A 27,167-nucleotide genomic window follows, 5' to 3' on the forward strand; every position below is an offset into this window, starting at 1 on the left:
CCCCGCAGAAGCGCATCAGAACAGCCAAGTGATCCACTTCCAAAAGAAATCATTTCAAATATAAGTTCTCTGCCTCCTCGGACTGCCCATCTTTTTTTTTTTTTAATTAAAAGATCATTTTATTGTGGACTCTTACAGCTCTTATAACAATCCTTACATCAGTATCAAGCGTATTTGTACATATATCACCATCATCATTTTCTAAACATTTACTTTCTATTTGAGCCCTTGGTATCAGCTCCTCTTTTTCCCTCCCATCGTCGTGACCCATTGATAAATTATTATGTTCATGTCTTACACCGACCCCTGTCTTCCTGCCCCCACAGTTTCTGTTGTTTGTCCCCCTTCCTCCCCTTCTCTCCCCACATTCCCGCTACCCTCCTGGTACGGCTACTTCCGTTCCTATTCCTGCTCGCTTTTACATAATGTTGTCTACCTAGAAAGAAGAGCCTGCGGAGAACTCTAAAAGGAGGAAACACAAAATTCTATATGCGCTAAATATTATAACACTCTTACACACGTTTCCCATAGCGAACAATACTCACAATGTTAGGATATTTAACTTTCTCTTCCAGTAAACATACGCTTAAAATGTCTTTTATAGAAGTCCCACTATGATTTCTCACAGGCACCCTCCCCTCACACTGATTTCTAAATTTACCTAACATAAGCAGGCAGTAGAAGATGGTTAGGAGTTACTAGGAAGGAGTCATATGTTAAAATGAAAAACCCAGTAAATTTACTGAGTTGGTAAAAAAACATTTAAGTAGTTGTCACCTCCTGCTTGATTTTATTTCTGCATGAAAGTTATTGTTTGAGAGAATTAAGAAAGTCTGTGTGGTTAACAGACACTTTTTTATATATCATGACTCACTTTACAAGGTGAAATCAGACTTGAGTTGTGGCTTTGGGGCCAATATGCCATTTAAAAGACATGAAATTGGCTACAACTAGACTGGGCCAATGCCATCATTAAGAAATTACTCCCTGTGTGTGAGTGTGTAAGAGATTTATTTTCCAGTGGAGTTAGAAATGTAAAGTCCCCAAGGTGACACCTCTGATATGACTCGACAAACCCCAATTTTGGTTACAAGTTCTGATATCTCAGGGTTATGAACTCTATAAATAAAATCAATTAAAGGATATGCATTTCCCACTTTTGAATTATTGCAGATTGTGGCCCACTGTCTTTCCCTTCATTAGTCCTCGGCATACAGCCAACATGAGATTTATTTCTCACTCATGGCCTCTCTCTTATAGATTGCCTTTCTGTTATTTATGGACAGTGAAACTAATGCCTGAACAAAGGCGGAATTCCACTTAAACCCGTATTCACCTGCAATAGCTGATGATCAAGAGATCTGACAGCTTTAGCATACATTTCTGATGAGATTATAACAATTTACCTGCAATAATGCTGAAAATGTAAAGTGATTCTTTGAGGTCATTTTACTTTTCAGGTATCTTTTAATGAATAACCTTATTAGTATTGAAATGCTCCATTCATAAAATTTGAAATATTTTTCTGAGGAGTTTTTCCAAAGGTGTCGTACTTCAATATGGTCAGCAAAGTCAAAGAAGAGGAATTTAGTCATCTAAGGAGTTTGCAAAATTTTGCAAACCATGTCTTTCTTGATATTTCTCTTCATTGACATGTAGTTAATTCCTGCTCATAGTGGCCGTGTGTGTGAAGTTGAACTGCTCCATAAGATTTTCAGAAATATTTACATATGTACATATATTTATATACAATGATAGGGAAATAAATCTATGTACATATATTTATATGCTAAGTATTAAGGTAGCAGACAGACATCGGGCCTCTGCTCAAGTACTCCCTCAATGCAAGAATACTTTGTTCTAATAACCTGGCATTCCGTGATGCTAACCTTCCCAACACAATTTCTGAAGGCAAAATGGACGCACAAGAAAATGTGGTGAAGAAAGCTGATGGTGCCTGGCTATCAAAAGATATAGTATCTGAGGTATTAAAGGCTTGACAATAAACAACAAAGCCCACATGGATGAATCACACCAACTTGTGTGATCATGAGGTATCTATGGGATCAAGGATCGGGTATCAAAGATACAGAACAAAAAAATCATATCAATGTGAATGAGGGGGAGTTCCCAAAGCCCATCTGTAGACAATTGGACATCCCCTTACAGAACAATCACAAAGAAGAAATGAGCCAGTCAGGGTGCATTATAGCACCAATGAAACATACAATTTTCCTCTCGTTCTTTAATGCTTCCTCCCCTCCACCCCCACTATCATGACCCCAAATCTACATTACAAATCCGGCTAGACCAGATCTATACTGGTATAGATAAGAGCTGGAAACACAGGGAATCCAGGACAGATGGACCCTCCAGGACCAATAATGGGAGTAGCAATACCAGGAGGGGAAGGGGATGGTGGGGGGAGAAAGGGGGAACTGATCACAATAATATACATATAACCCCCTCCCTGGGGGACAGACAACAGAAAAGTGAGTGAAGGGAGACATCGGATGGTGTAAGACATGACAAAATAATAATAATTTATAAATTATCAAGAGCTCATGAGGGAGTGAAGGAAATAAATGAGCTGATACCAAGGACTGAAGTAGAAAGAAAAGGTTTTGAAAATGATGATGGCAACACATGTACAAATGTGCTGGACACAATGGATGGACGTATAGATTGTGATAAGAGCTGTATGAGCCCCCAATGAAATGATTTTAAAAACAAAAGATTTTCAGAAATAGATTGACAGGGCTGTCTTCTGAAGTGACCCTGGGTAGGTTAAAATCATGAACCTTTCAACTAACTACTATACAAGGCTTTGCCCCACCCATGGACAATACAGTTAATTTTAATATGAAATTCTATGTATTTTAACTAATTTGTAGAGCCCTCTTATCATCACCAGAATCAGAACACAGACCAATTTACTCACACTACTAAAAAATCTACTTTAATTTAAACTGCAACAATGGACTCACCCATAGGAACAATTGTGAGAATCGTGCAGGATTGGCCGGTGTGTCATTCTGTGTGCGTAGGGTCCCTGTGGTTTGGCACCAACTCGTGGGCACCTAACCGCAGCAACAGTCATCCCAGGAGGTCGGTCCTAAAGGAAGTAACCCGGTTGGAATTTGGCCCTAGCGGGTCTTTCTCCAGGAGCTTCTCTGCTGCTTCTCAAGCCTTGAGCACATTCTCCGTAACCTACATCCTAGCTACCACTTATCTGGTCCCTGACACTCAAATGGTGTATTTTTGAGAATGTCAGGTGAATTCATATAGTATGTAACCTTTAGAGACTAGCTTTTCTCCTGCAGTACAAACTTCTGCAATTCATTCAGGCTGCTGTGGGGGTTCATAGTTTTGTTTTGTTTTGTTTTGTTTCTGACTGCATTGCATTCCATTGTATGGGAACACACTTTGTTCATGCATTCACCCACTGAAGGCCATTTGAGCTGTTTTTGTGTTTGGAAATTATAAGTAAGACTGCTATACACACCCATGCAGAGATTTTTGTGAAAACAGAAGTTTTCATTGATCTACATGAAATAGTCTGATGGCTATGTAGTGGCTGTGTATATACCGATACGAAGTGGCTCAAATCCAGCTTTATGTTATTTAATTTCACCATAAAACAAAATAATTTCTCTTCTTGGCAACTTAAAATCTGTTAATAACAGATGGGATTTCCAGATATAGTTATTGAAATGATAGCATATAGCTAGTAACTTCTTATACTGAGTGGTCTGAAAGGCCTTAGTCACTTTTGGGGATATTCTGAATGTTAGCACATTTATGGTAAGAATTCTACTTTTGACTTATACCTGGGAGCTTTACCTACTTGTTATGCTTCAGTTTGTCTAAGAACACAATGATTTCTAGTTCATTTTCATCCTGGTGATGCAGTGGCTACACACTGAGCTGATAGCCCAAAGCTCATTGGTGGAACCCATGAGCCATGCTGCAGGAACAAGTTGAGGTAGAGTGCTCTTGTAAAGAGTTACAGCCTCAGAAACCCTATGTGTCAGCATCAAACCCATGACAAGGGCTTGGTCTTGCTTTGTTGCTTATTGTGTTATTCTGGGTAAAAAAACATATATATATATATATGAGAGTTTTATATAAAGGGTAAGTCTACATTAAGAAAGCATCCCAAACCAGTACTGTCCATGCCCGTAAGTCCAACCTTAGCCCCTATGTCCGACAACAATCTACAAAGTCCTCCGCCATCTCACAAAACACACACGCAATGATGCCGACTGCAGGAGGAAAGGCGAATCAGTGAGCATGTAAGCATCTCAGTGCTGGCAGGCGTCTCCACATGGCTGCTCCAGCACTCAGGGCTGCATTGCGGTAGGTCCATGTGGCTTCTCCTCAGGGATGTCTTGCAGGAAGTCAGCCTTGCCAGCTGAAGCAGGGAACTGACTAAGGCAGCTGCACCCTGGTCCGACCATCAGAAAGCAAGAGAGCTAGAAAGGTGAGGCTCACTGAACCATTTATCTCTCTGCCCTTCAATTAACCCCACATGTGTTTATCAGCCAGAATGGCACAATAAACCTTAACTATCTCACTACTCATTGTCACTCTGAAAACCATAATTTGTTTGTGTCTGTGTGCGAGAAAGGAACCAGAGCATCAATTCTGTGTGGCGGGTTTTATTTTAAAACAATCACATCAGGTTGGTGTGTAGCAAGAAAACTGTTTCCTGGGAACTGTTAATCTTTAGTAGGCAATAGATCACTTCTAGTTTACCAAAAATATGAAACAAAAAGAAGAGATTGAGTCTATGAGCTATGTCAACACATTCAACACCAAATTCTGCAGTCTCATGGGGGAATATCCTCTGGGTAACGATATAAGAGTCTTTGTAGTTAGGCACATCCATAAAATCCAGTCTGGTGCCAATTCAACAGCGTTTTAGGTTTTTTTTATTACATCTGATGGAGGTAGTGATATCTCCACTGCAAGGTTCTTGAGATATTAGAGATAATATTTGTAAAGCTTTAGGTAGGGTAAATAATGTATTAATTTGGATATACAGTGTATCTAGAAAAGTATATGATGCAAATAGATATCAGTAGTTAATATTAACCCCCTAATATTAAGTAGTTAATATTAATATAACTTTTTAACAGGTCTTATCTGAGACCAGGAATATAAAGAAATTTTACTTGCCAAGTGTTATTTCTCTGTTATGTCTTTGGCTCAATATAACTTCATTAATACTTCTTTCACAAATTTCTATCATTTAGTTCAACCCCCTTTTTACATTTTCCCTAAACTTGTTTGAGGGATGGCAACTTTTGGGTAAGAAAATGAAATATTGGTCTATATTTCCCATTAATAAGAATTTTGAGCAATCAGTTATACTCATTCATATTTTGTTCTTTTCTCTTTTCAGTCTCATTAGGTTCACAGAAAGTAATTTGAATTAAAGATTAGAAGTCTCTGGATCCTGGAATAACATTACAAGTCACTGTCAGTGATTGAAATTATGAGTTTCTGGGCTTCAATATTCTCATAATTAAGAGAGTAGAATCAGATACATTGTTGAATAATTCTCAGAGGGAAGTATGAAATCATGGTATCTCTCCCCAAGGCATAAGTGAAGAGGATCTTACATTATATTCAAGTAGGAAAGATTGCCCTAATTCTATAATTAAATAAAGTACATGGATGTTTTTAGTTCAAATTGCTGGTTTATTCAATCATAATAGAACATTCTTTTATTCCAAGTCATGTATCATGAACTATGCTAAGTGATCTAGAAGCTACAGTAATGCACAATGCCTGACATCTGCCTCAAAGAATTGACAATTCAGCACAGTAGACAAGGTACACTGGTAAGCATCTTCATCACGAGGTAGACTTGGTGTGGGGTGGTGTTATAAGATCTCTGATGCACTTTTAAAATCTATACACAATTACTGCCACTAAGATTCGAACATGTTTTCTATGCTGAAGGTCCTGAACTAGGACCCTTTCCTGACCCAACCACTGAGAATCCCTGCCACACTGAGTCACCTTTACAGGCAGAAATATCAGAACTGTTGAGTTTTTGGGTATTAAAAAAAGAAGGGGAAAGGATGACATAGCTAACTAGAGTTCAAGTCAGGACATAATGCACCCCTTTAGACAAGTATCAAGAAAAGGCTAAGGGATTTGTGTCAGGCTTCATTTGACATTTAAGAAATGGAACAGTTAAAGCATTAAACACCAACTTTAAACACCGTTCTAAAGCTTACAACTCTTTTGTGAGCTCCTATTTTATGTTAAATTGTTTATTTTACTGCTTTCTCATATTTGCTCTCAATCCATTATCATTAACTAACTCTTGGTCAGCTTTGTGTTAAGGCACTCAGTTACTGCCACTTGCTTTCTGCATCGGGTGTCACTGAACTGTCCTGTTAGCACGTTTCTCTCTCGTGTTTTGCTCTTATGTGGAGGCAGCGTCTCAGGGTAAAGCTATCCCTTCTAGCTTCACAAGTCAGGAGGAACCAGAGAAGGCTTTAGGTATAAAGGTGATTCTGAAATTTCAAAACCACAGAAACAGGGAAGAAAATGTACCAGGGAGTGGATAACATATGATGAATAAATAGAGTATTCAAGATTTGGTATTATAATTTGAGTGGAAAATACATTAAGAATAAAAACTAACAGGGTATATGCTTGAAAAAGGAAACTAATTTAAGCAGACTTTAGGTCACATTTATGTGACTTAATTTGGTGGGCAATGTGGAGTGATTTTTGCATTTGATAATTAAATGACTTAATTGGTGCTATAGGAAAATTAATGAGAAAGTATCATGTAGACAATGAGGATGGATACACACATTGTAATGTAAAATGCTCGTAATAGCGATGACAATCCAGGAAGCAGCATAGAAATATGAGGTGAGGAGCTAGCCATTAACAAAGGCCACAGACAGAGAAGACAGTCGAGAGACAAAGGTGAAGGAACTGTACACATAGAAATATGGTTAGTCATTGTTAAATTGAGTGTGAGGTGACTAAAAATCAAGGTATTATAATAAACTAAAATTTCAAAGTCAAGAGAAAGAACTAGTTTGGGATAAACAGAACAAGTTTACTTTTATATCTGTTCAATATAAGGTACTTATAAAAACCCAGTGGAATATAGAGCTAAATTGTGAGCTGAAAATAGAAAATAAGCACTCAGGAGAGAACAGGTTTGGAAAGAAAGGCTTTGGGGGCGAACAATATTGTGAAGAGAGAAAAGAGACAATAATGGCAATGGTGCCGATAATAACGACCGAAAGAACAGACTCAGGACGGCACGCCAGACACAGAGTGGGAAAGGTTGCTTTTTTTAACGAGCCAACAAAATAGAGAAAAAGTTCAAAACAAGTGGGGGTGGGTGGGAAATAGACTAATTGTATGGAAACAAAGAAGGCGGGGGTGGGGACCAAGTGCTTATCTGAAGGAGGAGGAGACCCTGGAAAGTGAGAGTAGAATCCGTGATTTGGGAGTCATGACTGTGGGCTAGAAATTTAAGTGATAAGAGGTGGAAAGGTGGCAATGAAGCTCAGGCAGCAAGCGTAAACTACTTTTTAAAAAATATGTGCCAAGGAGGGAGAGAGATTTTTTTTAATATAACTTGAGAGAGAAGCAACCTAAATACACGAGTTTGCAAAACATACGAACAATGAAACATATAATAGAGGAGAGCCGGGGGAGGTCATTAGCACAAGTCACTAAGACAGTCTGAGGAGATGAAATATACATAGATCATATAGGGCGAACTGGTCAAACAGACAATATCAAAGGAATGGAAGGAGTGTCTGAATGAAGTTTACTGTTACAGGACTCAGGAAAAAATGTCGCCAATTTTTCAGAGAGATGAAAGTAATGTCTACTGTAATTAAGAGCAGAGATCATTGAGATGCTTAAAAATTATGGATCCATTTGTAGAAAAAAATGACTGTGGTGCTGGTCTTGTTGACAATCAGTAGGGGTATACAGACATAGCACAGGAATCGCAAGTTCATCATTGTGCTTAGAAACCAGCCATGTACCGGATGCTCCTCTGTTCTTACAGTTTTTAATCAGCCGTGCCCACCAAGGAAGATGAGGCACAGTAGGAAGCACCAGTTGCTACGGAAACCATTCTGGCTCTTGGCAACCCTATGCATGTCAGACTACAACTATAGCCTGTTATTGTTGTTGTTGCTCTCAAAATGGTTCCGACTCATAGCGATCCTACGTGAGAGGACTAAACACCAACTAGTCCAGCTCATCCCCACAATTCTCCTTATGTTGCAGTCCATTTGTTTGAGCCCATTGTTGTAGCCATTGCGGTAATTCATCATGTCCACGGCCTTCCGCTGTTTTGCAGCCCCTCCATTTTACCCTCAGGGATATAGCTGCAACAATGGGTTCAAATATAACAATTGTGAGAAGGGCATCGGACTGGGCAATGGTTTCTCTTTTCCTTTATTTTTCTTTCTTTTACATAGTGCCTTTATAACGTGGAGCCGGCATGACAGCACCACACACCAACAGTGCATGGTGTGGATGGCTGCACAGAGCACCAGCTCATTCTTCTGAGGGGCTGTTGGAGCCCTGGTGGCCTAGTGGTCACAAAATGAGCTGCTAATGAGGTTTTCTACTCCCATAAAGAGTGACAGCCTTGGAAACCCACTGGGACAGTTCTACCTTGTCCGATACAGTTGCTAGGGGTCAGAACTGACCCCCTGGCTGTGAGCTGGTTTGATCAGTGGATTCAAGTCACGAATCTTTTTATTAGGAGCCAAGTGTCATAAGTGTCTGCGCTACCCAGTGTAATAAAATGATAAAAATTTCCTGAAGCTGGGTGCTCCAGGTGTGCACAAAGAAAACTCGAGGGACTCAAGAATTCTATGAATCTGATAACGGTATCATTGCAGTGGGGATAGGGCACTGAGGTGCGGGGGGTGGGAATCAGAAGACGCAGGACACCCTTTAGTAAGAGAGAAGAATGAAGGACTTAAAAGCGGAGGATGAAAAATTTAGTAGGCTTGAATGTGCAGATGAGCTTAAAGTGCAGCAAACTGAGATCAGAAGTTGGGTTTTCATGATTCTGGACTAGACGTAAAGTAAGATCACCATGGTGGAGTTATCTCCTTTGTTCCACTTATGTTTAATCGTTAAGTTTTGGAGACACCCAAGTCTGTCCCACTGTTTCTTCACAGAGCACACATCCACCCTAGGGATATCCAGTGCCCGGGCTTTTCACACGATTTACTGCTCGCTCCTTTCTCTTCGAACTGTTTCCCCAGCTCTGTCATCACCTGCCAACATCTTGTTTATGCCATCAGCTGAAGACCTCAGGTCCCCTCATGCAGGGTATTCCCCAAGTCATTGTACGTGCCCCCATGGGTCTGTATGCTCTCCCTCCATCTTTTCTACTTCGGTAAATTGCATAACCATCTCCAAACGACTGAATCCAAGAGCCTAGCAACAATCCTCCATTCTTCCTTCTACCTCCTCTCACTAAAGTAAGAGGAGTAAGCCAGTCCTGCTCTCTGATAGTCATTATTCTGAATCTGAAATCTCTTTTAGTTGATTCCCACCATTTCTCATTTGAACTATAGCAACAGACTCCTTCTTGATTCTCTGATTCCACTTTCAACAATAAAAATGATTTTCTAAAACCCAAGTCAGAAGAGCTCCTCCTCGGTCTAAAGCCTTTGACTAAATCCCGTTGCATTTACAAAACAAGTCAAACGCCTCACCATGTTCTATTAGTGCTGGTACTTGCTTCCCTTTTCCTGTTTGTCACAAGGCCTGTTGTCCTCCTTCCTGTGACTAAATGCTTCATGCCTCTCCTGCCTTGGGGCCTTTCTACTGTCCAATCCCTCTTTCAGCGAGGCCCTGCCACCGTTGCTCTTCCTTGCTACCCAGGTCTCGGTGTCAATGTCACTTCATCAAAGAAACAAGCAAAACAAAAACTGTGCCCAGTTTCTATTTCTCACATCACAGAGCATTACTTCTATGTACAGTCCTTATTAGTATCTGGAATTTTATGAATTTTTTAACCTATTTTTCTATTTTATGTGCTCGATCTTAACCTATGTCTGTCTTAATCACAATTTCACCAGGTCCTAAAACCGTATCTTCCACACATATGGTTCTTAATATCTATTTGTCAAATAAATTAATAAATGAAAAAAATCATTAAGGTTGATCAAATTCATCATTATATACCAACTACATGCAATGCATTGTGTCAAAGAAAATTAAAACAGGTACATGCTATGTCCCAACTTTGACATGAAAATAGAGTATACTCACTTTCTTCTATAGTATCTCTTGCTAACAGTGCCGTCTGTACACAGGCTAACTCTCCCATAGTCTGTTATTAATCTCAGAAAAACCCTTTACATTGATTTTTTTGAACCATAAAGCATCTTGTGGCAATGGTTATCACGTTCTCTACTTAGCATAATGGTCTCCATCTGGCAGGCACTCAATAAACATTTTAATTGTGAGATTGACTACTCATTGTTGATGAGTAAACACATTTATTTGTTGCAATTTATCTCTGACTTTTCTACTTCTATTGTAGAGACAAAAATATGTACTTATTAATGAAAATATACATTAAAAGGAAATGCATTTGCACTTTTCTTACTCATCCTCTATTTCTTTATGAAATGCTTGAAGTCATCAGGCTAAAGACACCCGGACATCCATATCGGAGTTATAATTAGTCATGTGGCCATTCCAGATTCTACGCATTTGAGACAGGAAGACAGAGGAAAAAGGAGAGGGGACCTCAGTTTTAAAGAGAAGGGAATTTCATAGGAAGGGTTAAGCTTTGTCTTTCTAAACTGGATTGTTTGGCCTTTTTCTGAAACAACATCTGTTGCCTTCTGGAGCTCCCACAGAGCAGAAGGCTCATAAATAAAGAGGCTGGATTGGAACTCTGAGTGTTTAAATCAGTCAAAGGAACAAATTGCATGACATTTTATTTCAGATTATATATTTTAGAAAGTTATTTCTTAAATTAATTGTTTTCCTCTGAGGGTCTCCATTTACAAAGATATTCATTATTTCAATTAGCAAAACTATCCCTCTGATCTTACATAGTATATTCTTGGGGATATTCAGAATCAGTTCTGATTACCCACAGGGTTAAAATTCTCAGAATGATCTATGATTGAAATGCATGATCATGATAAGCTTGTCCATGTGCCTCATAACAGGGACATTTTCATCTATACAATCTAAAATATGTGCACCATTTGTACTATCAGCCATCCACCATATAACCTTTTGTCCAATTGCACTCCAGTCTCTATCGTGAGGAGAGTTTGGCACATAAACATCTGCACGGGTTATTTTTCAACCGATGGCACGCAGAGGAGATCTTTCAGGATGCTGTAATTTCAAGGTTGCCAAAATCCTGAACTCCTTCTAGGCGTGAGAAAACTGGTAGTGGCAATGATGGTGACACACGACAGCATTTGTTTGACTGGATGGGTTCTTGTCAGTGCTCAGATAAGTGACTCCTAATGTCCAGGAATGTGTTTTGTGCTAACATGAAAGTCGATCACAGCATTTATCATCAGTTTCTCTGGGGTCCTGAAAGTTTGCCAAACATTTTCACTAATATCAGGAGGGAGTATTCAGTTGAATTTATTGTCCTTTGCTTCCTACTCTGCTCTCCTCACCAGTCGGATAAAGCAGAGACATGTACAGGCCTCATCTTATTTAATAAGTTTTATTCACATATATTTAAGGAAATAACACAAAATGTTTCCCCCTGCATAATGCAAAGGTGTTCTACACTCAAAGAACTTTTAGTTTGATCAGAGATCGTTGGGTTGGGCATTCAAGAGTTCTTGGTGTGGACAATTTAAAACCTGACATTTCCACAATGATCTGAATCTATATCGAGGGATTGTAATTGATGATATTTCTTACGGAGACATAAGCTATGACCAGAAATAAACTGAATGAAATGCAAGAACTTCCTCAGAAATACCTTGTGAAAAGAAACTACTGTGTATTTCTAATAAAAGCACTTACATACATTTGCAAATGGTTTAAAAACAGAGTCCAGAAAATAAGCTCCCTTGAAGTTCAGGATACACACACACACACACACACACACACACACACACGTACAAATTTATAAACAACTTAAGCTTAGAGGAAAAATTACTGGGTTGCAAATCAAATAATATAAAACTAGTGTTTGCCCTGACACAGCTAACTAAAATCATAGAAAATACTTAATCTCTTTGGTAAAATATGAGGGTTATTTTGTTAAACAGTATTTATTGAGCACATACCATGAGGAAGTCATGCAGAGATAAGAAAGTTATTATTTATAACATCCTTTCAACACCTGAAGTATATGCTTCTAAATAGTGGCATGATCTGGGACAGCTGCATTAATATTGAGTACTTATTTTCTAATTTCAAAATTGATTTTATTGCAGCCAAAACAGTGGACTTAACTGCACAAAATAAACATATATATCTATATATTACACACATACATATATATTAAGTTATAGGGAATAGTTTATTTTGCAGATAGTGTTAAATAAGATTAATGTTGCATACAGTAGTAAGAACTCAATATTCTTAATTTGGTATATGTACGATGCGTTTTCTTGCTTCCCTCTGTTCTGCTAAAATCAGCATACCTAAACTGCTGTATGGAACTGATACATTGGAATTTAGCTTCATAACTTTTGCTTACTCTCTGATTCTGGACCAAACTTTTCATAAACTTACTCTATTTCTGGGTCCACCTCATCATCAATATCGCCCAAGGACGCCTTACCTGCCCCTGATAAATCTGTTCCATTTTCTTCATAACCTGGGAAAAGTCTTCTCTGTCAAGTAGTTCCCGATATTTCCCTTGGAAGTCTGGATTAGCTGTGGAGAAAGGAACATAGATGTATGACATGTTGGTTCATCCATTAGTTAGGAGCATTTTCAGGCCTTGCCTTTCTGTACGTGGAATCTGCATGGCCTCTCCCTGAGTTACTGCATCTGAGTTCCAGAAGCTTCAAGAGCATCGGTTTGACCATCTTTGCTGCAATTTGCATACAGGTCACAGCAGTTCTCAACCTGTGGGTCGTGACCCTTTTGGGGGTCACCCAATTCATAACAGTCGCAAAATGACAGTTAAGAAGTAGCAGTGAAAATAATTTTGTGTTTGGGGGGGTCACCACAACATGAGGAATTATATTAAAGGGTCGCGGCATTTGGAAGGTTGAGATTCACTGATCCAGGAGAGCATTTTCAATTCTCTGAATGATTTCTTCCATATTAGTCTTTCCTTTCTCCTTCCACACATCTTCTAAAACTGATCCTGTCTGTTTGAGTAATTTTACTGCACAGCAAGTTAAAGTTGTCATCCACAGATTTGTAAAAGAGGGCATTCAGCAACGCTTGAAGACTATCTGCTTTGTGGTCTGTCCATTTGGCCCCTTGATCTCCATATTAAGATATAGTTCTCCCAGAAAGAGGACAGATGCATGAAATCATTTTTGAGTCGCTTTGCCCCCCTTTTGCAGCTTGATCTATAACTTCATATTTGGTCCGACGTCTTTGAAGTAACAAGAGAAGTTTGAATAGATGGAGCCTGTTGATAGATGCATTCCACAAGGCCTTGAAAAGTGTTATCGGTGGCACCACAGCCATTCAGGGTCTCTGAAAACTGTTGCATTTAAGTTTCAAAACAGCCAGGCTGCTCTGTAGGATGATTCAAAAAGTCCTGAACATATTCTGACAGAATAGGATAAACTTCACAGCCATTCTCACAGGATTCTGTATAAAAGGAAGAATAACCTGATGGGTAAAATTCAGGAGCATTGACAGCTTGGACATTAATACAGGTGCTACAACCACCTGGGGTTTAGCCACTGCCCCTTCAGAGTTCTGCTGCTGCAGGATGTGATACTGTGAATTAGGCAGAGCTGTTGGGGGGCTGCACTGGTTCCCAACTAGACCCGATCTACTACATGGTTCTCAAGAGACAAACCAGTACTTACATTTGAAAAATGGCCTTGATTTCCACACTCTCTCATTGGGTAATGAGCTTTCTTAAGGACAAAATCTCAATGTGATTTTAAAATTTTGTTCATTGTTATGACTCATTTATAAGTCGACCTGTAAGAATCTACTCAGTGATTGTGGATTAGGTTTGGTACACTTTTTAAAAATTTTATCTCGTTTCTGTAAAAACTTCAAACATATTCAATGTAAAATACTCTTGATCTCTCTTCCTTTCTTTTTCTCTCATCCCTCTGCTAATCTTCCCCACAGTGACCCCTGCAGTGCTATAGAGAAAATGGGAGGAGAAATATTACCATATATACTAGAGTATCAGCCGACCCAAATATAAGCCAAGGTACTTAATTTTACCACAAAGAACTGGGAAAACTTATTGACTCGAGTATAAACCTAGGGTAGGAAATGCAGCAGCAACTGGTAAATTTCAAAATAAAAATAGATACCAATAAAATTACATTAATTGATGCATCAGTAGGTTAAATGTTTTTGAATGTTTTATATAAAAAAAAAAACACAGTAAATTAGCCCTGTAAGTGGAAAAGAGGGTCAACTAAAACAATGTGGTATCAACAATAACTATACATGCTGTGTTACTGCATGTTCTGCATTGTTACACACACTGCCTTACTGCATGTACACAACACAGCTTGTATAGTTTGAGGCCTGACGCAGGCTAATGACATTCCAGAATGTGATGACAGGACTGTTTGCATAGAACAGCCTGTGTTAGGGCACATAATATACGCGATGCATGTGTACGCACTGTGTTACTGCATGTGTTGCGTTAGCACTTCCCATCCATATGCGGTAACGCAGTGCATGCAGTAATGCAATGCATACACAACGCAGCGTGTATACTAACTATGAGCCCTAACACAGGCTGCTCTGGGCAAGCATAGTCAACACTGGGTCCACATAGGGGTTAATAAGAAAATAAAAAATAAAATATAGGAGACTAGGTACTGTAAATAAACGTACTGTGTATCTAAGACCAGAGCTATACCAGTACTTGAATTCAGCACTGCTGGGGCGGAGCAAGGGGACATGGCCAGGCACAGGTAAGCCCTGGAGAAGAGCGGGACAAGTAGAGCAACCGCATGGGGACATTCATCTGACAAGGATGCGGTGCGCCCCAGGGACCAGCACACAGAACCGGGCAGGTTCTTGCCCAGTACGCCCGGACAACACGCAGGCTGCAGGCGTGCAGGAGAAAGAAGAGCAATGGTGTCCGTGGTAATGGGACCGCCCCAGAGGCTGCAGGCACCTGCAGATGAGTGGGAGAGACCGGGGAACACCCGCACTGCACCGGAGAACAGGTAAGTGGGACCCTTACTCAAGTATAAGCCGAGGGGGGCTTTGTCAGTATAAAAAATGTGCTGAAAAACTTATACACGAGTATATACGGTATTTCTTGGGGGAGTGCCCATCTTTCGGCTGTGTTCCCTCTCTTAGTTTATGCTTATAGGTTTGGTGAGGAAAGGTGGAGGTCTCAAATGGCCCCTTTGTCCAGGGACTCCAATCCAATTAGCTCCCCAAGGTGTGGAGAGTTCCTTTCGAGACTCAGTTATGTTTTCTAGCTAAGCTTCACTTTTGGAGAGAGGTCAGAGTCATCTGTGGCATCCGACAATGTCACGGGCAAGATTCTAGCTCCCCATAGCCTCATGTTAGGGCTGTGAATCCTTCTCCCACTTCTCAGGCACTGGGAATCCGAGGGGTCTTCCTTGTCATGATCTGGGAGCCAGCATTCCACTCTGCCTTCCTCACTTCTTGTACTTCTTCTGAAGTTCTATATTCTTAGCTCAACAGAAGAAAACCAGACAAGACCATCCCTCCTTTTCTCTCCAAGTGAGGAGGCGAGGAGGTAAGTTTTACTCACAAGCCTCGCCCTCCCTCTTTGCGCTGTGCCCTCTTTTGCTCCAAAACGCAGATGTCATAGTAGTGAGGCTACTAGAGCCACAAATATCATGTTAACACGCAAGGGAAATAAGAAGAGCAAAACAGTGCCAATTTATATGTCAAACTTACTCATAAAGATATCATGTGAGATAAATAAAAATCAGAGAAAACATAACCGCTACCTATGTTGGTTATATAATTTAATAGTTTCAGAATCACTGAAAGAAGTCTAAGAACATTGATGGAATGTTTATAGTCTGAATGTAGTTAAAATATTTAATAGCACTAAGACAAATGCAATCAAACCCAAACCAGACCCCCTGCCATCGAGTAGATGCCCGCTCACATTGACCCTTTGGGGCAGAGTGGAACTGCCCTGTGAGTCCCTGAGCCTCTTACTCTTGATGGGAGCAGAGAGCCACATCTTTCTTTCTTGGAGCTGCTGGTGTTTCAAACTGCTGAGCTGTGCTGACCCAACTCATAACCATTATTCCATCAGGGCTCTCAAAAAGATCATAGGACATCTAAATTACACAAATGTTATTACGCCATTTTGAAAGTAATGTTGGAAACATTTTTGTTGTTGTTGGTGGCTATGGAGTCAGTTTGACGCATAGCAACCCTACATACAACAGAATGACACACTGCCCAGTCCTGCATCTTCCCTACAGTTGTTCCTATACCTGAGTCCATCGTTAGCAGCCACCGTGTCCATCCAGACCCTTAGGGCCTTCTTTTGTACCGCCCTCCTCTTTACCAAGAATGATATTCTTCTCCAGGGACAGGTCTGTCCCAATAACATATTCAATGTATGTAAGACAAAGTCTTGCCAACCTTGCCGACAACAAGCATTCTAGCCATACTTCTTCAAAGATAGATCAATGTGTCCTTTTAGCAGTGTATGGCTCTTTCAATATTATGCTCCAGAACTACAATTCGTATGCATCAATTCTTTATTTCATGCCCAACTTTCACATGTATATGTGGCAATGAAAAATACCATGGCTTAAGTCAGGTGCACCTTAGTCTTCAAAGTAACATCCTTGCATTTCAAAATTCTAAAGCATCCTTATGCGGTAGACGGACCTAATGCAACTCATCTTTTGATCTCTTGAATGATTCTTCCATGAGCACTTATTATGGATCAAAGCAAGACAAAATCCTTGACAACTTCAACTTTTTCCCCATTTCACATGATGTTATCTGTTGGTCCATTGTAAGGATTTTGGTCTGACATTGAGTTGAAATCCATACTGAATTCTGAAATCCTCGATCAGCAAGTGCTTCAAGTCCTCCTCACTGTCAGCAAGCAAGGCTCCATCATCTGCATACTCCATGCTATTAAGCCAATCCTGATGCCACATTCAACTTCATATAGGCCAGCTCCTCTGATGATTTGCTCAACATACAGTCTGAATAAGTATAGTGAGAGGATACAACCCGGAAAGACACCTTTCCTGACTTTAAACCATCTAATACTCCCTTGTTCTGTTCACACAACTACCTCTTGATCCAGGTGTCAGTTCATCTTGTGCACGTGTGAACATAATGAGGTGTTACAGAATTTTCCTTCTTCTCAGGGTTATTCAGGGTTCGTTATGATCCACACAGCCAAATGCCCTGGCCTAGTCAATATAAAACAAGTAAACAGCTTACTGGTATTCCCTGCTTTGAGCCAAGATCCATCTGAAATCATTAACGATATCCCTTGGTCCACGTCCTCTTCCAAATCTGGACTGAATCTCTGGCAAACCCCTGTCAATGTATTGCGTCAAGCGTTTTTGGCTGATCTTCTGCAAAACTTGACTTGCATGTGATGTCAGTGATCTTGTTCTATAGTTGGAGCATTTGGTTGGGTTCACCTTCTTTGGAATGGTGTGTTAGACTGGGTTGACTAGAGAAAAATCCAGTAACACTCATATCTGTATAAGAAAAATTTATATCAAGAAGTAATTACATATCAATAAAGCATCCCAGCCTAATCTAACTCAAGTCCGTAAGTCTGATACTAGTCCAGAAGTCCCTCTTCTGACTCATGTAGTCACATGCAATGATGCAGCATGCAGGATGATGATAGGCCAGTGCATGCAAAAGTGTGTAGATCCTGGGTCAGAGGAAATACAGCAGAGCTCCAGCAGCTCTCAGGATGGCCCGGAAGCAGGAAGCAGAAGGCAGAGAGAGAAAGAGAGACTGGCATCCAGAGAGCTATATATCATGGGTCACACCTCCAAGGGAGGTCATCAGGCTGCAATCTGATTGACAGGCTAGCCTCCACTCGTATCTTCTTATAGATGTCATGTTTGAACAAAAAAACCTAGCTTTCACAAATGGGTACCAATGTAGATCTCTTCCTGTCAGTTACAAAGCCTTGATGGTGTAGTGGTTACATGGTGGGCTGCAATCTGCGTGATCAACAGTTCAAAACCACCAGCAGCTCCATGAGAGAAAGACTGGGCTTTCTACTCCCTTAAACAGTTACAGCCTCAGAAACCCGCAGGGAATTGCTCTCAGTTAGCATTGACTCAATGGCAGTGAGTTGAGTTTCCCATCAGTTGGCCAAGTAGCTATCTTCCAAATGTCCTGGCATAGACTACTGTTTCCAGTGCTTCCTTAGCCTGCAGCTATTTCTTCTTATCTAAAGTTGTGCCCCATCAGTAAATGAAGATCCCTTCCAAGTCTGCACTCCAACTGGTTTTACTCCATTCAGGTCACCATGGTCGACTCCACTCCCACTCCAGGGGTAGCGGAGTGAAATTTCTTCAGATGACTCTTCTACCCATTTCCCTGTAATGTCCACCAGATTGGGTGTTGCTGTCATGTGCCATTGAGCTGGATCTCACTCATAGCAAGCCTATGCACAACAGAAGGAAACACTTCCAGTCCTGTCCCATCTTCACAGTGATTGGGTGAGATTATGCCAATTGGTCTTGTGTAACATTAATAGAAGTGATTGGTCAGTTTTAGTCATCACCATCACCGCTTCACCTACCTCCCCTGGCCATCAGGATGAGCTATTTTTGATAAAAGAGCAGAAAGAGAAATCCAAAGCCCATTTTATGCATGTACAAGATCTCTGTGGGTGGTGGTGAAAGCTAAGACCAGAGGCACTAGAGGCTAGGGCACTGATACTATGGGACACAGCCAAAGGAACTAGGTCAAGATGAGAGGTCAAGGCAAGGATACCATGAACCAGAACAGAGGAGCCAGAGCCGCACCAAAACTATGGGTCTGTGAATGAGAGTGACAGATGGACTTCCTGGTCCCTGGAAGCAGAGGCCAAGGGACTATGTCGCTGAGGGCTGAGGACAGGAGATTTGGCTTCTGGCTGATGATTGCATCCTTACTATTCACTAGAATTAGCGGGCCATGAAGAGACAGTTGGTTTCAGGATGGGGTAGAGAAAGACGAAGAATGGAAGCCAAAAGAGGACAAATACGGCTCCCCATGCTGATGACTGCAACATGGTCCTTTCAATATTCTTCCCTAGCACACAATTCAGAGAAAAAAAGACTAAAAATGGTTAAAACACTTGTTAAAAAATGATGGCCACCTAATGAAATTTCAGAGGATCAGAAGTTATAAGGAATATAAACAAAATTAAATGCAGGAAAAAGCAAAATAAAGCAAGGCAGCAGCCCAGCATAAAAACAAGAGTCTAAAAAGCAGAGCCACAAAAAGTAAAACCCACTCTAATGTGGTCCTCCAAAGAAAACTCACTGTCGTCAACTTGATTCTGACTCACAGTGACTCAAAGGTCAGGGTAGAATTGCCCCTGTGGGTTTCAAGCACTAACTTTTTATAGGAGTAGAAAGCCTTATCTTTTTCCTGTGGTTTCAAACTGCTGGTGGCTGGTGGTTTCAAACTGCTGACTTCAAGGTTAACAGACCAACATGTAAACAATATACCATCAAGACTCCCTAGTGAAGCCCTAGCACCATGCAGAAGGGCCAACAATGGATCAAGAATCAAGGACAAATTTTAAGATCTCAACAAGAGCTACTAACCTGGGCAACCCCTTCTTCCTATTACCCCATTACCCAACTCATACAACCAGCAATTGGTACTTGTTTTATTAAGATGCCGTTTCCGCCAAACCAAGAACAGTGTTCAGTATGTCAAATACCTCCAATAAAAACAGACTGAGTGAAAGTTTAAAGCATGTTTAAAGTAGAAAAGGAAATAACACTGAGCTTTCTACTCATGTGAGTTCCAGCCAAACCAATATGTGTGATTAATTGATTTATGCACATCAAGTCCCAGAAGCTCAAATTCCTTTTCATTATATTATCATGAGTCTGTCAACACCACCACCCCACCATCCCGGCAGTTACAGGCGTATGATCTGAAAAATGCTTCTGACTCCCCTTCCTTGTCAGCCATACTGAGAAAAGAAGTCAAACCACACTGATGCTATTGTCTGAAATGAGTCTTTAATTTTGCCAAGCCACACTTAAACCCACAAACTGTAAGAGACCTCAACCCAGTGTCTGCTAGTGTATCTTCCATAGAGTTCGAGAAGTACTAACAGTAAGGTAACAAATACAGTCCTAATCTAACAAAGATACTATGGTATAGAAGTTAAGATATATGCATGCCCTAGAAGTTAACAGTGCAAGTCTACCAGCCACCAGGTCAAATTGTGCCCTGTTCTGCAATCTGAAGGAAGACATGGCCCGCCCTTCCACGCCGTGTTCTCAGGAGGCTTACGTGTTGCTGTAATGGTGAACAAGTTTCACTAGAGCTCCAGACTAAGATGCTACTCGGCAGGAATCCCGATCTAGTAAGGAATGGATTCTTTTTTTCTGTAAATCTAAGAGATCTTCTTACAGACTATTTGGTGATGTCCATAATACTTCTTCTTCTTTTAAAACATTTTTTAATTGGGAGCTCTTACATATGTCATGATATTCCATCATTCAAATGGATCAAGCATAACTGTATAATTGCTACTACAATCAGTTTCAATACATTTCGTTTCTTCTTGAACTGTTTGAGATCAGCTCCCCTTTCTTTATCCCCTTCCTCCCTTGCCCTTCCCCCCAGGAAGCCTTATTGTTATTGTGATATATTATTGTGTGTACATTGGATGGGTTAAGATATCGGCAAATATTTTAACCTATCCAATATATCCATTCACCTACAATTCTGTTATTCACTCCCCTTGAGTGGGCTTATATAGTCATCATTGCTATCGATTCCCCCTAACCCCCTCTTCCCATATCTTCAGGAAATCAGTACTCCAGTTGCTGTTTCTGAAGTCTCACCCATCCTGGCATTCTTGCTTTGAACAGTCTTCATTATACAATCATTTGTATAATGTTAATTATACAAATGAACCTACATCAGTCTAACAATATTAACGTGCATGTGCTGCATGAGCCTGAAGAGGAATTTACAGACTGGTATTGGACATTTGGGCTAATATCAGACTTATGGACTTGATCTTTACTGGGCTGGGATGTTTTCTCAATATTCAACTGCTTTTGAATTTAAAGTTATTTCTTATACACACGAGTGTCTCTGGATTTGTTTCGCTAGCCTACCTGGACTAACACACACTCGTAGCAGAGTTTTCTAATACAATGTGTCATTTGATATCTTAACTGCTTCCTTCATGGATATTGATTGTTGATCAAAGTAGATTAGGAGTCTTGAAAATGTCAATATTTTCTTTATCATGATGTTGCATATTGGCCCAATTGTAACAATTCTTGTTTTCTTTATACTGAGGTGTAATCTGTACTAAAGGCTGTAGTCTTTGATTTCATCAGTAAGCATTTCAAGTCCTTCATTTTCAGCAATCAAGGTTGTGTTTCCTACATATCTCAGATTGTCAACGAGTCTTCCTCCAACCTGAGTCCATGTTCTTCCCATAGTCCAGCTTCTCAGATTATTTGCTCAGCATAGAGATTGAATAACCATAGTGAAAGGCTAAAACTTTGGTGCACACCTTTCCTTATTTTAAATTATCCAGTAGTCTCTTGTTCGTCCAAGCCATTTCCTGTACACAATTAAGTGTCCTGGGATTCTCATTAATCACAATGTTATCCGTAATGTGATATGATTTACACAGCCAATTGCCTTTGCATCATCAATAAAACATAAGTAACTTTTCTGGTATTTTTGGCTTTCAGCTAAGATCAGTCTTATATCAACCTTGATATCACTTGTTTCACATTTTCCTGAATTCAGCTTAAATTTTTGGCAGTTACCCATAGATGTGCAGCTACAAACATTTTAAAAGTATCTTACACAATATTTTACTTGCATGTGATATTAATATTGTTTGGTAATTTCAGTATTCTGAACAAGTATGGATCTACCCCCCTGGGTTGTTATTTTGCAAATTTCTTGGCATAGATAAGCGAGGGCTTCCATCAGTATATTCACGTGTTGTAACACCTCAATCAATAGCCAGTTTGTTTCTTGAACTTTGTTTTTCACCAATGTACAGCTTATATTTCACAATATCATCATTTCTTTAGCATATTCTTCATCCTGAAATTGTTTAACAAGGACCAATTCGTTTGAGTATAATGACTCTGTGTATTCCTGCCACCCCTAATTATTCCATTTTTTGGCCATTCAATCTTTCAATATTACAACTCTAGGCTTGAGTTTTGCTTCAATTTTTTCATCTTGAGAAATGCTAGACCTTTTCATTTTCTAATTCCGGGATATTCTTGCTAGTCTTCGTCTGAAAGGGTCAGTGAAACCTAATCACCATGGTGACCGCCCTGTTATTTGTAGTGTTGTCATAGCTTCCAGCATCACAAGTTTCCAGCCAAACTTGACAAACAAGTGATGATTAACACTTTGTAAAAGAAAAGAACAGAGAAACTGAAGAAGCTTCAGAGTAGTGAAACTACCAGTCGACAGTGAAAAATGTCAACAGTCCTGACTTTTTTCAGAGCAGTCGGAACAGTCCTTACAAGTGACACAAGACTTATATCCTCATTACAGTGTATGAACAAACTCCTGTTCTGTAAACAAAAATGGCTTTACCCAATGGGGAACATCCTATTTTTTTACACATGTGGACTGAACTGTGTCCTCTATCAATTTATATTGAAGGTCTAACCATGGTACCTTTACTTGGGGTTTTCTACTAGCTCTAAAAAGTGCTTTTTTCTTGGAAAGAGGATCATTAAAAAATATCAGTTGTTTTACCATCAAGTCCTAATCCAGTCTAACTGGTGTCCCCTAAAAGAGAAGAGCCACAGAGAGAAGAGAGACGAGATTAAACTGATGATGGAATTACGTTGCAGTGGCTTGAGGCTACCAGAGATAAGAAAGACAAAACAGGATCTTCTAGAGCCTTTGGCGAAAACATGACTTTTCCAACATTTTGAATTTGAATTATTAGTCTCCAGAACTGTAAGAAAACAAACTTCTTTTAAAGCCACTCATTTCTTAGGGTTTTATGACAGCAACCCTAGGACACATGTAAACTCCAAGCAAAAATTAACCATCACCCACAAATCTGAAAGACACACTATATCTCTGGCAACAGAAACAAGTAAATAACAACATATTGTAGTTAATTAATTAAAAACACAAGAAATCTTTAAAACATCTAGAATAAAAAGACAGGGCATATATTAAGAAGAACCAAAGATAATGACGAGTACAGAGTTCTTGTTGCAACGATGCCAATAACAAAGTTATTTAGAAATTCCTCTCAATTCCTTGTACATAAAGTTTTGGAGAATTATTTTTAGAATTAAAGGAGTGTTGAAAACAATTTCAGGTAATTTTGTGCTCTTCTTGTTTTAAAAATAGATTTATCTTAGTAGAAATGACAGCTATAGGTGGAAAAATATTTTAGGTTGTTGTTTTCTTTATTCAACCAAGCGTACTCAAGTTTCTCATTATATAACAGTCCCCATCCCCACCAAAAAAAATCTTTGTTCTTTGTAGCTATGCATTTTATTTTTCTTGCTATGTCCAAATTACTATACAAAGCTATGCATGAGACTGGTCTCTGCTTTTTTTCACCTCTGATAAATCTCAACAATCTCCAATCCAGCTTTGTTGCCAATATTTCAATGAACAAGGTGCGATAGTGATGAATGGTTAAGCTCTGGAATGCTAACCAAAAGACTGACAATTTAAACCCATCAGCTGCTACTGAGGAGAAAAATGTGGCAATTTTCTTACATAAAGATTGCATACTTGGAAATCTGATGGAGCAATTTTACTCTGTCCTATTGAAATATCCTCTCCATTTAATTACATAAATTCACACTATCTCCTAACTCACTTAATTTTCCTCTCTTCTAACTCACTTAATTTAGCATCTCAATGTAGTGTTTTCTCTTTTCAGGATTCACAGAAAAAAATATTGTGGTATCCTCTACACAATGAAATCACTATAAACTATTTTTAGACAATGGACATCTTCAGAGAAACAGAATTTGACAAATTATCAGGATAGTCACTGACATTTTAAAAACCCCAACTCGCTGTCATCCAAACACTTCTGACTCATAGGTGACCCCTGTCAGGCAGAGTAGAACTGCCCCTTGGGTTTCCAAAGCCACCCATCTTCCTGGAGTAGAAGGCCTCATCTTTCTGCCCAGGAGTGGCTGATAGTTTCGAACTGCTAGCCTTGAGCTTAACAGCCCAACATGTAACCCATTACATCATAGGGCTTCCTCTGAATCTCTCCATTTTTAAATCACTTCATGGTAACTTGTTATTCTGAAAAGAGTATTTGGAAAACTGGTCCTAGGTGAGTTCTGTAAATTATTAGTTAGTGAATTTCTGTATTGTAAAAAGTGACTTCCCTTCCGCTACTTACCTGTAAATGCTAGCTGTCATCAGAAACCCATTCTAGGCTTTTTTCTCACTCTAGATTAATTTCCTATATAAATTATCTAGGAATCAATCTATACCTTACATATCTAGGAATTAATCTATACCTTACGTTAATCTATACCAATCTAGATGGTAATTGCCATCTAGTTGGAAATAGGATCTTTAAAAATATCCATTGTTTTAGCAAAAAAACCTAATCCAGTCTAACTGGGATCCCATAAAAGAGAGGAGACACAGAGAGAAGGGAGAGACAAGACTATATTGAGGATGGAGTTATGCAGTTGCAAATCAAGTTGCAAAGCTTGATGCTACCAGAGATGAGAAAGACAAAAAAGGATCTTCCCCTGGAGCTTTTAGAGCAGGGGTGCTCACACTTTGTCAGCATGCGAGCTGCTTATAAAATGATCAAGTCAAAATGATCTACCAACTACAAAAATGCAAATCATATATCTATGTTTCATTTATGTATTATATTTATTCATAAATGCATTGAGAATTCTTTATATATACAATGTATTTATGTACCTTGTATAACCGCATGAGTCCATATTGAACAACACAACACAACTACCTATGTACATTTTTTGTCATTACCTGAGTTTACTCTGATGACTTGCACTGAATGGAATGAGCCAGGGATGCATAGTCCGGACAGTAGCTGCTGACAGCCAGCCTCAAGCACACTTCCAAATGATCATCAGCCATGGTGGACTGGTACTTGGACTTAATGACCTTTATGTGGGAAAAGGCTGACTCACATAAATAAGTAGAGCCGAATAATGCAGGCAAGGAGGTAGCACATGTTCTCATTTTTGGGGTACTTTCCCTCTGTGAGTAAGTTCCAGAACTGTGCATGTGCTCTGGACTTCAGCTGAATGTCGGCTTGTAGTGTCAAAATCTCCCATTGAAAGTGATACGTTTTTGTCTTCTTACTTGGCCCAGCTCCCCCGCTCATTTTAATACCCTTTCTTACGTTTAAGAGGGAAAAAAAAAAAGGTCTAAAAATTGGCGATAACTTAGCTTGTAAGTTTTTCTGCACTCAGCGCAGTTGTTTGCGCATGCGTTTGACACCTAAGATTGCATCTGATTGCTGCGCTGTGTATCAATTAAGTGACAGAATTGAGATAGGTTTACTTCTATTTTTTTAATGCCATGCGATCTACCCACACTACATTTGCAATCAACATATTGAGCTCCCTGTTTTAGATAGAACGGGACCTTTCCAACATTCTGAATTTGAATTACTAGGTCTCTCCTGATAACATGTCCAAAGCATCTGAGACAAGCCATTCTCACTGAAGAGGAATATTTTGGCTGTACTTCTTCCAAGACAGACCCGTTTGTTCTTGTGGCAGCCTGTGCCTGTGGTATTTCCAATATTATTCACCAGCATTATAATCCAAATGCATCCATTCTTCTTCGGTCTTCCTGAGTCCAGGTCCAAATTGCACGTGCATATGAAATGATGGGAAATACCATGGCTTGGGTAATGCGCACCTTAATCTTCAAAGTGACACCCAAGCTTTTCAACACTTTAAAGGTGCTTTGTGCCACTTCGTTCAATGTGCCATTTGATTGCTTGATTGCTTCTTCCATGAGCATTGATTGTGAATATAAGCAAGACAAAATTCTCGAAAACTTTGATCTTTTCTCCACTTATCATGATATTATCTATAGATCCAGTTGTGTAGATTTTATTTTCTTTATCTCCACACTGGAGGCTGCAATCCTTGATCTTCATTAGCAAGCCCTTCAAGTCCTGTTCCTTTTCAGTGATTCTCCCTTATGTCACATTCTTCGTCATAGAGTCCAACTTCTCTGATAATTAGCCTCCCATACAGTCTGGTGAGAAGATACCAACTTAATGAACACCTTTCCTGATCTTAAACCATGTCATATTTTCTTGTTCTGCTTGCACAACTGCTTCTTGGTAAATGTACATATACTGCATAAACCCAATTTAATGTTCTAGAATTCCCATTCTTCTCAAACCATAGTTTGTTCTCATCCACACAGTTGAATGCCTTTGCATAGTCAATAAAACTCAAGTAAATAACCTTCTAGTAGTCTCTGCTTTCAACCAAGATCCATCTGACATCACCAATCATAACCCTTGTTCTATGTCCTCTTCTGAACCCAGCCGAATTTCTGGCAGTTCCATGTCAATATACTTCTGCTACCACTGCTGGATGCTCCTCAGCAAACTGTACTGGCATGTGATCTCAGTGATACTGCACTATAGTTTGAGTATTCTATTGGGTCACCTTTCTTTGGAATCTGTATAGCTATGAATCTCTTCCAGTCAGTTGGCCAAGTAGCTGTCTGCCAAATTTCCTAGATGAATGTCATCCGAAAGCTCATCGGTTTTCATCAAATGGTTTGCTTCCAGTGCATCATCAAATGGGTTA

At 39.7% G+C, this 27,167-nt stretch overlaps 1 pseudogene; it reads right to left on the reverse strand.

The window, feature by feature from the left end:
• Positions 1–12,704: 12,704 nt before the first annotated feature.
• Positions 12,705–17,276, reverse strand: LOC101656726 (annotated as a pseudogene).
• Positions 17,277–27,167: the final 9,891 nt, after the last annotated feature.

Source organism: Echinops telfairi, unplaced genomic scaffold (genome assembly GCF_000313985.2).
Source record: "Echinops telfairi isolate 266 unplaced genomic scaffold, ASM31398v2 ScPeMD7_9;HRSCAF=40, whole genome shotgun sequence".
In the NCBI taxonomy this organism is placed as follows: domain Eukaryota; kingdom Metazoa; phylum Chordata; class Mammalia; order Afrosoricida; family Tenrecidae; genus Echinops; species Echinops telfairi.